General features: G+C 48.0%; 1 pseudogene across 1 annotated transcript; it reads left to right on the plus strand.

Moving 5' to 3' along the window:
• Nucleotides 1-6,656: 6,656 nt before the first annotated feature.
• Nucleotides 6,657-11,219, plus strand: LOC308275719 (tubulin gamma-2 chain-like; annotated as a pseudogene). The gene is made up of 7 exons: nt 6,657-6,905; nt 7,041-7,169; nt 9,784-9,867; nt 9,933-10,082; nt 10,445-10,597; nt 10,676-10,837; nt 10,957-11,219. The product of its transcript is annotated as a tubulin gamma-2 chain-like (transcript).
• Nucleotides 11,220-11,611: the final 392 nt, after the last annotated feature.

The following is an 11,611-nucleotide window of genomic DNA, read 5'->3' on the forward strand; positions in this document are numbered from 1 at the left end:
TTTTTTGGTGGTACTGGGGGTGGAACCCAGGGGCTTTTCTACCTCCAGGCTATACTCCCAGATCTATTTTCATATTTTTATTTGGAAACAGGGTCTCACTAAACTGCTGAGAGCCTCACTAAGTAGCTGAGGCTGGCTTCAAACCTGTGTGATCCTCCTGTCTCAGCCTTCCAAGCACGGGGGTTATTCTTTATTTTTGAAACAGGGTATCACTAAATTCTGGAGGGCCTCACTGAGTAGCTGAGGCTGTCTGCAAACCGCAATCCTTCCGTCTCAGCCTCCCGAATGCCGGGATTACAATTGTGTACCACCACACCTGGCTTTGGGGTTAATAAAACATTATTTATTTATCCATTCATTTATATATGTATGTATGTACTTTTTTTTTTTTTTGTGGAACTGGGGATGGAACCCAGGGGCCTTCTACCTCTAAGATACATCCTTAGCCCTATTTTTAATTCTTTTTTTTTGTGTGTGTGTGTGGTGCTGGGGATGGAACCCAGAGGCTTTCTACCTTTGGGCTACACTTCCAGACCTATTTTGTATTTTATTTGGAAACAGGGTCTTACTAAGTTGCTGAGAGCCTCACTAAGTAGCTGAGGCTGGCTTCGAACCTGTGCAATCCTCCTCTCTCAGCCTCCCAAGTGCTGGGATTACAAGTGAGCACCAACACATCTGACTCCCATTTTTTATTTTTTATTCTTTGCAACAGGGTCTCACTGAGTTGCAAAGGGCCTCAGTGAGTAGCTGAGGCTCTCTGCAAACGGCGGTCTTCCTATCTCAGCCTCCTGAATGCTGGGATTATAAACATGGGCCACCACATCCAGCTTATTTATTTATTTATTTATTTATTTATTTCTTTGTTCATTCATTCATTCATTCATTCATTTTTGTGGTACAAGGATGGAACCCAGGGGCATTCTACTTACGAGCTCCACTCCCAGCCCTGTCTTATTTTTATTCTGAAACAGGGTCTTGCTAGGTTGATGGAGTCTCACTGCTTGCTGAGGCTGCCCTCCAACTTGTGATCCTCTTGTCTCAGGCTCCCAAGCCCTGGGATTACAAGCAGGCACCATCAGCTCAGCTTAAGGAAATTTATTTAAAAAGTCAGCCATTCACTTGCAAAAAAAATGGAAGGACCTGGAGAACATTATGTTAAGTGAGATTAACCAGTTCCAGAAAGTGAAGGGTCCTGTGCTTTTCCTAATATGCACAAACTACGGAGTCATGGGGATAGCAGAGGGACTGCAGATAATGGAGGAGACACTTCAGTGGAGCCAGGGAGGTGGTCTAAGGGAAGGGGTGGGGGAAGGGTGAGTTCACTGCAGGAATTACTGCCATCGGCTATCTGTGCATATGTGAAAATACCACTGTCCATCTTCGTACTCTGTATGGGGGAAGGGGAGGTGGGGAGGAAGGGGAGGCACCAAGTGCTGTATGTCACCGTCAACAGGATTTACATTATGATGTGACACTATAATGCACCAATAAAAGCATATAAGATAAATAAAAAAGCCACTCACTTTGCTTTTACCCTAAATAACATCTTTCCTCCGTAGCACAGCAAAGCTATACTTCCATCTCGTGGTGATCATAGCAGCAGCCGAAGTGTGCTGAGTGTTTATTCTGACAGGACATACACCCAGAGCTCCCGACTCATCCTTTTTAACCCATATCAACTGGTTGGTTTTCAGTAGGAATGGAAAGTATAGCCTGCTAATAACTGGGAGGATTTACAGTCAGCTCAGCTAATGCCCATAAGCCTCTTGGTTCTCAACCCTTTCTCTAGGAGCCTAGGAGGAAAGGAGCCTCCAGTTTGTCAGAGGAGACTTTTAATTTATTATTATTATTATTATTATTATTATTATTATTATTATTATTATTTTGCGGGTCTGGGGCATTCAACCTCCAAGCTACACTGCCCTATCTTTTCTTTTTAATTTAATTAATTAATTTATTTATTTATTTTAGTGGTACTGGGGTTCTTGGAAGCCCTTCTACTTCCGGGCTACACTCCCAGACCGATTTTATATTTTTATTTGGAAACAGGGTCTCTTAAACCAGCATGGCTGGCTTCGAACCTCCTGTCTCCGCCTCCCAAGCGCAGGGATTACAAGCGTGCGCCACCACGCCCGGCTTGCCCTATCTTTTATTCTTTACTTTGAAACAGGGTCTCACTGAGTTGCAGAGGGCCTCACTAAGTACTGAGGCTGTCCACAAGCCGCGATCCTCAGGTCTCAGCCTCCTGAACACTGGGATTACAAGCGTGCGCCACCACGCCGGGCTCAGAGGAGACTTCTTAGAGGAAGTCTACACTGCCGACTCCCCAACTCGGGTAAGTCCACGCGTCCTGACCTGCTTGCCTATATACTGGGATTTGGAGGAAGTTCTCCCACTTCTGGTAAATGAGATGTTGGCACTGTTATTAATCACAAAGTAGAGTGAGTTTTAATTCTTCCAAGGTTTCCCAAGCTTTCATAAATTGCTGACGGCTAATTATTTTAAAGGCAGTAAACTGAGCACTCTCATCTCTGAAGACACCTGGGCAGATGTGGAGAGGTCCTGGCAATACCTCTGGAGATGGCCCGCCCATCGGGAAACTTCAAAGTCCCTCCCTGAAACATCCAGTCTCTCTTTGAAAAGGCCACATTACTCGGTTCTCTTGGGGAGACTCTTGAGATCTTCCTGGCCAGAGCTAGAGGATGAGAATCTGGAGGCCAGTGGGGTGAGGGGAGGCAGCAGCTGAGGTCAGAGAGGGGGCAGCCATGGAGGAAGCCAGAGTCTTCTCAAGAAGCCCAAAGGATTCTGGGTGGTGGGGGCTGGAAGGTGGAGAGTTCTTTTCAAGAAAGAGAAAGAAATGAAAACAAACCCTTCATCTGCACGAGTCCTGGCAGTGGGGCTTTCTCTAGCTCCCCTGCAGCGGCTCCTGGAGAAAGCCAGCCAGAAAGGAACAGCCAGGCAGACCCAGAAGCCAGCCCACATCCTCAGTGGAGCGGGGGCATGGAATGTTCCAGCGGCTGGGGGAGGGTGCACTGACTCCTCAATAATTGGTTGGGAGACAATTGGCCATCCATATGGAAAAAATAAAGTAGATCTCTATCTCACAGCAAGCCTCCAAATAAATTCCAGATGAACTAAAGACCTGCCGGGAACAAGCAAAGCTATTATGGAAGTTTTGGAAGAAAACATCAAAGGATAGCTGTATTCTATTTAAACAGAAGAAAGGTTCTTCAGTGAGGTTCTAAACATGCAGAGCCTGGTGGCGAGCGCTTGTGAGCCCAGCATTCGGGAGGCTGAGACCGGAGGATCGCAGTTCGCTGACAGCCTCGGCTACTTAGTGAGGCCCTTTGTAACTCAGTGAGACCCTGTTTCAAAATAAAGAATAAAAAATAGGACTGGGGCTGAGCATGGTGGCTCATGCTTGTAATCCCAGCATTCAGGAGGTTGAGACCGGAGGATCGCGGTTCGTGGACAGCCTCAGCTACTTAGTGAGGCCCTCCACAACTTAGCGAGACCCTGTTTCAAAAATAAAGAATGATAATAGGGATGGGGGTGTAGCTCGGAGGTAGAATGCCCCTGGGTTCTATCCCCAGTACGACACACACACACACACACACACACACACACACACACACAAGGACTGGGGGTATAGCTCAGAGGTAGAATGCCCCTGGGTTCCATCCCCAGTACTGCAAAAATAATAAGTAAACAAAACATGCAAAAGCATATAAAGGAAAAAAACAGACCACTTTGTCTACATTAACATTAAAACCACGGGCTGGGGCTATAGCTCAGTAGTAAAGCACCTGCTTTGCATGCACAAGGGTCTGGGTATGACCTCCAGTGCTCCAAAAAATACCAAATCAAATCAAAATCTCCTCTATGACAAAAGACATCATATACAACATGTAAAGACAAGCCATATCCAGGCCTGGTGGCACACTCCTGTAATCTCAGTGCTTGGGAGACTGAAACAGGAAGATGGCAGGCTAACCCCAGCAATTTAGCGAGGCCCTCGGCAACTCAATAAACCCCTGTTTCAAAATAAAATATAAGCAGGCCAGGCGTGGTGGCGCACGCTTGTAATCCCTGTGCTTGGGAGGCTGAGACAGGAGGATCACACAGGTTCGAAGCAAGCCTCAGCTACTTAGTGAGGCTCTCAGCAACTTAGTGAGACCCTGTTTCCAATAAAATATAAAATAGGTCTGGGAGTATAGCCCGGAGGTAGAAAGCTTCTGGGTTCCACCTCCAGTACCAACACACACACACACACACACACACACTCAAATATCTATATCTATCTATATGTATGTATGTATGTTTGTATATATGCTGGGCGTATTGGCATACAATGTAATCCCAGCATTTTGGAGGCAGAGACTGGGGAGACTGGAGCATCGCAGTTCATGGGCAGCCTCAGCTACTTAGTGAGGGCCTTTGCAACTCAGTGAGACTCTTGTTTCAAAATAAAGAATAAAACATAGGGCTGGGTGTGTAGCTTGGATGTACAATGCCCCTAGGTTTCATCCCCAGTAATGAAAAAAAAATAGAGCTGGAATGTAGATCAGAGGTAGAATGCCCCCATATTCAACCCCCAGAACCCTCACCCACCCATAAAAGGGCTGGGGTGTGTAGCTCAGAGACAGAATGCCCTTGGGTTCAATTCTCAGTACAAAAAAAAAAAAAAAAAAAAAAAAAAACAACATAAACTGAGATGAGAATAAATTTGCAGATTTGTAGAGTATCTTCCTTCTTTTTGGTACTGGGGCTCGAACCCAAAGGTATTCTACCTCCAAGCTACACCTCAGCTCTATTTTTTATTCTTTATTTTGAAACAGGGTCTCACTAAGTTGCGGAGGGCCTCACTAAGTAGCTGAGGCTGGCCATGAACCTGCAGTTCTCCTGTCTCAGCCTCCCAAGTACTGGGATCACAAGCATGCTCCACCATACCTGGCTTTTTAATGTTTATTTCAAACAAGGTCTCACTAGGTTGATGAGTCTCACTACTTGCTGAGGCTGTCTTCAAATCTGTGAACCTATGATTTCATCCTCCCGAGTTCTGGGATTACAGGCTTACAGCTCTTTTTTTAAAAATTTATTTTATGAAGTGCTGATCGGGGATGAAATGGTTGTATTGGTGTGGGTGAAACTGGAATCCTTCTGAATTGCTAATGGAATGTAAAATTGTGTAGTTGAGCTCAGCTTAGTGGCTCAACTTTATAATTTTAGTACTTGGGAGGCTGAGACAGGAGGCTCATAAATTTGAATCCAGCCTCAGCAATTTAGTGAAGCCCTCTGCAACTTAGTGAGACCCTGTTTCAAAATCAATAAAATAGGGCTGAGCATATAGTTCAAGGAAGAATGCCCCTCAGTTCCATCCCCAGTACCCCCCCCAAAAAAAAAATGTGTAGCTGCTATAGAGAAATCATATAACCAGCCGGGTGTGGTGGCGCACGCTTGTAATCCCAGCATTTGGGAGGCTGAGATGGGGGATGACGGTTCACAGGCAGCCTCGGCTACTTAGGCCCTTTGCAACTCAGTGAGACCCTGTTTCAAAATAAAGAATAAAAAATAGGGCTGGGGGTATAGCTCAGAGGTAGAATGCACCTGGGTTCCATCCCCAGTACTGAGGGAAGAAAGGTCATATAATCATTCCTCAAACAATTAAACATAGATGCCAGGTGTGGTAGAATTCTTATATGATCTTGCAATTTGACTTCTGGGTATACAATCCAAGAGAACTGAAAGCAGGGACTTGAACAGATATTGATTCACCCCTGTTCAAAGCAGCGTCATTCACAATAGCTAAAGAGTGGAAAGAAACCCAAGTTTCCATCAAGGGATGGTTGGATAGACAAAATGTGCTCTATGTGTACAATGGGATATTATCCAGTCTTGAGAGGGAAAGAAATTCTGACAAGCTACAAAATGGAGTCATCTGGAAGCATTAAGCTAAATGAAAGAAGCCAGACACAAAAGGACGAATAGTGTAGGATTCTGTGTAGGTGCCTAGAGGAGTCACATTCATGCTTAGTGTCTGGGGCTGGGGGAAGGAGGGAATGGAAAGTTACCCTTTAGGGAGTACAGACCTTCGGTTTGGAAAAGATGAAAAAGTTCTGGATGAAAAATGGATGGTAGTGATGCTTAAAATGCATACTTAAAATTGTTAACATGGACTTTTTTATCTTGTGTATAATGTAACACAAAAATTAAAAAAAAATACAATTGGCTTAAATCCAGATCCTTGACCTAGCGGAACCAGCTCTCTTACATATACTTGGGTAGATAAGTCCACGCACCTGGATTACAGCATCCACCTGGCCGCTCCTCCTTCCCCTCCCCCATACCCAAGTGTAGACCCTGCAGGTGGAGCGTCCCCAAAAGTCTCACTACGCAGGCGCGGAATGGTGGCCAAGAGGGGGCGTGGCCTCTCTGCGCCTGTGCGGAATTCCCGCTGCGACAGCTAGGGAGAAAATGATGCCCAGGTTGGGCTCTGCGGCCCGCAGCTTGTGAGGCCCTCACTGCACACGCGCAGACCGAGCTCCCGCGTCAATAGACCAGGAGCGCGCTCCCGCGTCCTGCCCGCCGGGCTGCCGGGCTTTGGGGCAGCGGTCACTTCTGCAGGGCCGGGCCGGTGCGCCCACGTCTGAACCGCGATGCCCCGGGAGATCATCACCCTGCAGCTGGGCCAGTCCGGTAACCAGAGTGCGCAAGCGAACGAGCGCCGGCCCCGCCAGTCTCTGCTTCTGCCCCGGGCTGCAATCCCAATGCCGGGCACTCAGCGGTCCCCTTTCCCTCCCACGAACCCCATGCCTACTGCGCATGACATCCTGGAGCCGGCGCTGCGCCTCCAGCCCCGAGCTGTGATGGCTCCCGGCCCAGGCGTTTTGGGTCCACCCCTGACTGTGACAGGCTCCGAGCCGGACCCAGGCCTCAGGCCTTAGGGCTCCAGCAGACCTGGGCGTCTCCTCCCCCCTCAGTTGGGTTCGGACCACACTAACTAAGGCTTTACCTCAGGCTGGTGCGGTGTCCCAGGGTAGACTTCTTGGGGCCAGAAGAGAACCTTAAGCCTGACCCTCTCTTCCCATGTCTCTATACATGGGGAGAAAATCTATGACGATATCTTTGACATCATAGACCGAGAAGCAGATGGAAGCGATAGTTTAGAGGTGAGGTCAGGAGGTGGCCTGAACAGCCTGAACAGGGCATGTGATGACCATTCAGGTCCCAATTGGGAGACTGATGCTGCTGGCCACGGTAGAGCACTCCCCTAGCAGGGGAGGCGCTGGGCAAGATCTCTGGCACCTGGTGTTAGGGGAAAAACAGCTTTTGGCCTCAGATGTGGGATATAGAAGTGAATAAGGTATGGTCCTTGTTCTCAAGAAGTGCGCCACCACGCCAGGTTTTTTATTTAAAACAGAGTTATCACTTGGGGTAATGGTACAAACTTGTAATCCCGGAACTTGGGAAGCTGAGACAAGGATCACGGGCTTGTGGCCAGTCCCAGCAATTTAGTGAGAACTTCCTCCACTTAGTAAGACCCTATTTCAAAAAAAAAAAAAAAAAAAAAAAAAAGAGGACTGAGGGTGTAGCTGGAGGTAGTCTGCCCCTGTCTTCAGTCTTCAGTACCACAATAAATAATTAAGTAACAAAACAGAGTCCTGAGCTAGGTGTGGTGGTGCACACCATAACCCTAGTTCTTTGGAGGCTAAGACAGGAGGATCTCATGTTTGAAGACAGCCTCAGCAACTGCTGGAGACTCTATTTCAAAATAAAGTGTCAAGAGTGTACCTCAGGCATTCTGCCTCTGAGTTCAAGCTCCAGTACCAGCAGCAGCAGCAGGAGCAGCACTACCACAACAATAACAAAAACCCAGGATCTCCAGCTGGGTGTGCTAGGCCATGCCTATAATTTCAGTACTTGGGAGGCTGAGTCAGGAAGATTGCAGGTTCATAGACAACGTCAGCAATTTAGTGAGATCCTATCTCAAAATAAAAAGGACTGGGTGTGTAGCTTGGAAGTAGACTGCCCTGGGGTTCAATCACCAGTACAAAGGAAAAAAATAAGAAGAAAGAAAAATAAATAAATAAATAAAAAGTTCAATTGTACCTGTGATTTTCCTATCTCAGCTTCCCGAGTACTGGGAAAGTTACATGTACCACCATGCCCAGCTTTGTTTTATACTTAATGCCTGTCTTCCTCCAACTATGCTGTAGCTGTACCTAAAGAAGGCAAAGACCATGCCTGCTTTCTCTATGTGTCTCCCCAGAGCCGGACAGTGTGGCCTGTGGGTACACTCACACACTTGTTGTAAAGCAGAATTCAAAAATATATCATGGAGCCGGGCATGGTGGCGCACACTTGTAATCCCAGCATTTGGGAGGCTGAGACTGGAGAGGATCATGGTTCAAGGACAGCCTCAGCTACTTAGTGAGGCCCTCTGCAACTCAGTGAGACCCTGTTTCAAAATAAAGAATAAAAAATAGGGCTGGGGGTATAGCTCAGAGGTCGAATGCCCCTGGGTTCCATCCCCAGACCTGCAAAAAAAAAAAAAAATATAATATATATATATATATATATATATATATATATATATATATCATGGACTGGGCATGGTGGTGCACACATGTACTTGGGGGGGGGTTGAGACAGGAAGACTGCAGATTCATGACCAGCCTTAGCGACCTTATGAGACTTTCCACAACTAGGGGGACTCTGCTTCAAAATAAAGATAAGTTCACGGACAGCCTCAGCTACTTAGTGAGGCCCTCTGCAACTCAGTGAGACCCGGTTTCAAAATAAAGAATAAAAAACAAAAAATAGGGCAGGGGGTGTAGCTCAGAGGTCGAATGACTCTGGGTTCCATCCCCAGACCCAGAAAAAAATTAAAAATAAATAAATAAATAAATAAATAAATAAATATAAAATAGGGCTGGAGGGTATAGCTCAGAGATAAGAATGCCTCTGCATTCAATCCTCAGTACCACACATACACAAATATGATACCTCAAAGACAGTACCTTCCTTTAAAATAAGACTGCCCACTTCCTGGTTTTGGAGTTTATTTATTTATTTTTACCTCTGAGCTATTTTTACCTCCCAGCCCTATTTTTTTAGTCTTTTTATTTTTGAAATAGGTTCTCACTGAGTTGCAAAGGGCCTTGCTAAGTAGCTGAGGCTGTCTGAGAACTGCAATCCTCAGGTTTCCACCTCCCGAGTGATGGGATTACAAGCGTGTGCCACCATGCTCGGCTAGTTTATTTTGACTTACTTATTTAATTTGTGATACTGGGGATGGAACCTAGGAGCATTCCACCTCTGGAATACACCCCCGGTCCTATTTTATTTTTTATTTTGAAACACGATCTCACAGTTCTCATTACAGGCATGGTGGTGCATGTCTGTGATCCCTGTACTTGGAAGGATGAGACAGGAGGATCACAGGTTTGAGGAAAGCCTCAGCAAATAGTGAGACTCACCAACCTGGTAAGACCTTGCTTCCAAATAAGAAATAAAATCGGGCTACAGGTCTAGCTCAAAGGTAGAATACCCAGGGGATCGATCCCCTGAACCAAAAAAAAAAAAAAAAAAAGTCCTACTAAGTTGCTGAGGCTGGCCTGGAACCTGTGATCCTCCTTTTTCAGCCTCCAAGTATTTGGATTACAGATTTGTGTCTCCAGGTCTGGCTCTGGTTTTGGAGTGTAGCAGAGGCTAAGTTGTATTTTACTTCTATCCCCCCCTTTCTCCTCTAAAAGGTGCTGTGATCCCCTTCTACCTTCCCAGGTGTTGGACAACACTGCCCTTAACTGAATTGCCACAGACTGCCTGCACATCCAGAACCCATCCTTTTCCCAGATCAACCAGCTGGTGAACCCTGGACTCCTTTGGTCCTACCCAGGCCATGTTTTATGACACTGTGCTGCTGTCTCCAGGTGTCCACCATCATGTCGGCCAGAACTACCACCCCGCACTACCCCAGCTACATGAACAACGACCTCATCGGCCTTATCACCTCGCTCATTCCTACACCCTGGCTCCACTTCCTCATGACCAGCTACACTCCCCTCACCACGGATCAGGCAGTGAGAATAGCCCTCCGTGGCCCAGATCCCTGGCCCTGGACCCGCAGCCCTGACCTCGCCCTTCTCTTCTGCGGCCCCAGAGCTTCCCTGTGCAGCCCCCAGTGTCACCTGCTAGCTGACTTGTCTCCACCTTCCCTGCCGTGGCTCCCACAGGGGCTGGGCTGCACGGGTTGGCTTCTGCCCTGCACAAGGGCATGAGCTGGCTGAGCTGAGCAGGGCTGAGATCCTGCCCCACAGCGCAGACTCAGGATCGACCTGAACCCAAAGACTCTCCCCAGGAACCATGCTACCCTGAGTGTTGATTCTTTGTCTCTGGACTGCGTCCTGAGTGCTGTCCTTGACCCCTGACCACTCTCCCTCAGGTGGCCAGCGTGAGGAAGACCACAGTCCTGGATGTCATGAGGCGGCTGCTGCAGCCCAAGAACGTGATGGTGTCCACAGGCCGAGACCGCCAGACCAACCACTGCTACATCGCCATCCTCAACATCATCCAGGGGGAGGTGGACCCCACCCAGGTAGGGAGGTCCCTTCACCCTCCTCCCTGGGCCCACTGGGCAGGGGATGCCCCCCCCCCGCTGCTGTGCCCACCCCAGGTCCACAAGAGCCTGCAGAGGATCCGGGAACGGAAGTTGACCAACTTCATCCCCTGGGGCCCAGCCAGCATCCAGGTGGCCCTGTCCAGGAAGTCTCCCTACCTGCCCTCGGCCCACCGAGTCAGCGGGCTCATGATGGCCAACCACACCAGTATCTCCTCGGTGAGTTGTCTTCTGCTCTCTGATCACTCTGTTTCCTCTCCACCTTCATCCTACCCTGGGCCATCCTTAATCTCCTGTCCTCTGCTGGCTCCCGTTCTGAATATTTCCTTGTCTTTCAGCTCTTTGAAAGTTCCTGCCAGCAGTGTGACAAGCTGTGAGTGTGGTGAGCCTTCAAGGCGCAGTTCTGCAAGGAGGACATCTTCAAGGACAGCTCTGATGAGATGGACAGGTCTAGGGAGGTTGTTGAGCGGCTCACGGATGAGCATCATACAGCCACGCGGCCTGACTCTGTCTCTCGGGGACCCAGGAGCAGTGGTTTCCTTCCTTGCTCAGGACAAGGAGCACAGCCCTCTCCATCATTGGTCCTCCTGATCCAACTTGACCTTCCTATATTCATCTCCAGCCCAGGAGCTGGCCCTACTTCCTCACTTCCATTCCTGACCCTTGATATGCTTGTTCATTTCAAATAATATAATAAAGCTTGGTGGTGAATATAGTCAGGGCTTGTCTACGAACATGGGGGATGGTGAAGGTGTCTGCAGTTCCCAGGTATGTAGGGTGGCCTTCACCTGTTCTAACTTCTTCACACTTAGTCCAGTCTACTATCCCCATTGGTATCCCTTGCCTTGAACCAGGCCATTTTATTGGAGTCAGCCCCTCTCTCTCTTGATTACAGAGAGTTAATAAGGTCTGCTGTCTCTTCAGTGTCTAAGCCTTTGTCTCAGATTCAGCCAATGTTGCCCCAGCCTCCTCCATTCAGGAAAGAGCATGCGA

The sequence above is a fragment of the Muscardinus avellanarius genome (genome assembly GCF_963383645.1).
Source record: "Muscardinus avellanarius genome assembly, chromosome: 16".
Classification (NCBI taxonomy): domain Eukaryota; kingdom Metazoa; phylum Chordata; class Mammalia; order Rodentia; family Gliridae; genus Muscardinus; species Muscardinus avellanarius.